Source organism: Populus nigra, chromosome 2, assembly GCF_951802175.1.
Source record: "Populus nigra chromosome 2, ddPopNigr1.1, whole genome shotgun sequence".
In the NCBI taxonomy this organism is placed as follows: domain Eukaryota; kingdom Viridiplantae; phylum Streptophyta; class Magnoliopsida; order Malpighiales; family Salicaceae; genus Populus; species Populus nigra.
In genome coordinates this window covers 10,739,787-10,742,286 of record NC_084853.1, presented here as the reverse complement: position 1 = coordinate 10,742,286, position 2,500 = coordinate 10,739,787, and positions in this window count along the sequence as shown.

Here is a 2,500-nt window from a genome sequence, read left to right as displayed (position 1 = left end):
CCGACGAAATCGGCAAAGTCGGCAGAATCGGCAGCGCAGATTTTTCGACGAACATGGGCTGGACGCTGGACTGGCCGGGCCATGCAGGAAAATTCATCGAGGGGACACGCTGACGAAACAGCGCTGGTTCAGGCACGGCGGGCAGTGGTGGAATCGGCAGCGCCGACGAAATCGGCAAAGTCGGCAGAATCGGCAGCGGGTGCTGGCGATGGGTCTGGACGGGCTGGATAGTCCAACGCTCGACGAGAAAGACTGCTGGTTTAGACACTGGGGCAGTGGCAGCCCGCGGGGCAGTGTCGGCAGATTCGGCAGCGCAGATTTGTGCGGCTGCAGGTTCGTCGGGGAAAATCGGCAGCGCAGATTTTGCGACGAACATGGGCTGGGCGATGGACTGTCCAGGCCAGGCAGGAAAATTTGTCGAGGGGACACGCTGACGAAACAGCGCTGGTTCAGGCACGGCGGGCAGTGTTGGAATCGGCAGCGCCGACGAAATCGGCAAAGTCGGCAGAATCGGCAGCGCAGATTTTTCGACGAACACGGGCTGGACGGTGGACTGTCCAGGCCAGGCAGGAAAATTCGTCGAGGGGACACGCTGACGAAACAGCGCTGGTTCAGGCACGGCGGGCAGTGTTGGAATCGGCAGCGCCGAGAAAATCGGCAAAGTCGGCAGAATCGGCAGCAGGTGCTGGCGATGAGTCAGGACGGACTGGATAGTCCAAGGCTCGACGAGAAAGACCGCTGGTTTAGACACTGGGGCAGTGGCAGCCCGCGGGGCAGTGTCGGCAGATTCGGCAGCAGTGTCTGCCGATTCGGCAGCGTTGGCTTGTTGGCGCGGGGGGCCGATGCGAGTGGGGACTTGGGCAGCGGGCAGTGAAAGCAAGAGTTTCCCCGATGCTGCCGGGAAAAACGCTCCCCGGGATGGCCGGGTGAGATGACCCGGCGGCCCGTGACGGGTCATTCAATTCCATGCCCCGTCAACATAACTCCCGATGTACTGTTTGCTTTTTCGGAAGAAGAGATCCATCCCCCCATCCTCGGCCAGCCAAAAACGCTCCAATTAATGGCCGGGTGAGATGACCCGGCGGCCCGCGACGCGTCATTCAAATCACTGCCCTATCGGCTACAACTGCTGATGGGTGGGATTAGAGGCCTGCCATGGTGGTGAGGGGCGGCGAGGACCGTGAAAGCTAGAGTTTTTCAGAGGCTGCCGGGAAAAAGGCCCCTCGGGTGGCGGGGTGCGAGGACCAGGCGCGTCATTCAATTCTCTTCCCTATCAACTTGGCTCCCGTTGGCGGGATTGGAGGCCTACTGTTTGTTACAGGGCTAAAATCGTCAGGGGAAGAGCTGACGAAACAATGCTGGTTTGGATGCAGGGGGTAGTGTTGGAATCGGCAGCGCGAACAAAATCGGCAAAGTCGACAAAAAAGACTGTTGGTCTGGACATCGGGGCAGCGGCAGCCATGCCGACAGGGGGGGAAATCGGCAGCGCAGATTTGTGCAGCTGCAGGTTCGTCGGGGAAATCGGCAGCGCAGATTTTTCGATGAACATGGGCTGGAAGATGGACTGTCCAGGCCAGGCAGGGAAATTCATCAAGGGGACACGCTGACGAAACAGCGCTGGTTTAGACACGGTGGGTGCAGTGTTGGAATCGGCAGCGCCGACGAAATCGGCAAAGTCGGCAGAATCGGCAGCGGGTGCTGGCGATGAGTCTGGACGATTTATAGTCCAGGGCTTGATGGAAAAGACTGTTGGTCCAGACAATGGGGCAGTGGCGGCGCGGATTTGTGCAGCTGCAGGTTCGTCGGGGAAAATCGGCAGCGCAGATTTTTCGACGAACAGGGGCTGGGCGCTGGACTGGCCGGGCCAGGCAGGAAAATTCGTCAGGGGGCCACGCTGACGAAAACAGGGGCTGCGGAGTGGAAAATCGGCAGCGCAGATTTTTCGACGAACAGGGGCTGGACCGGCCGGGCCAGGCAGGAAAATTCGTCAGGGGGGCACGCTGACGAAAAGAGGGGCTGCCGCGTGGAAAATCGGCAGCGCAGATTTTTCGACGAACAGGGGCTGGACTGGCCGGGCCAGGCAGGAAAATTCGTCAGGGGGGCACGCTGACGAAAAGAGGGGCTGCCGCGTGGAAAATCGGCAGCGCAGATTTTTCGACGAACAGGGGCTGGACGCTGGACTGGGCCAGGCAGGAAAATTCGTCAGGGGGCACGCTGACGAAAAGAGGGGCTGCCGCGTGGAAAATCGGCAGCGCAGATTTTTCGACGAACATTCGTCAGGGGGGCACGCTGACGAAAAGAGGGGCTGCCGCGTGGAAAATCGGCAGCGCAGATTTTTCGACGAACATTCGTCAGGGGGGCACGCTGAGGAAAACAGGGGCTGCCGCGTGGAAAATCGGCAGCGCAGATTTTTCGACGAACAGGGGCTGGATGCTGGACCGGCCGGGCCAGGCAGGAAAATTCGTCAGGGGGGCACGCTGACGAAAACAGGGGCTGCGGA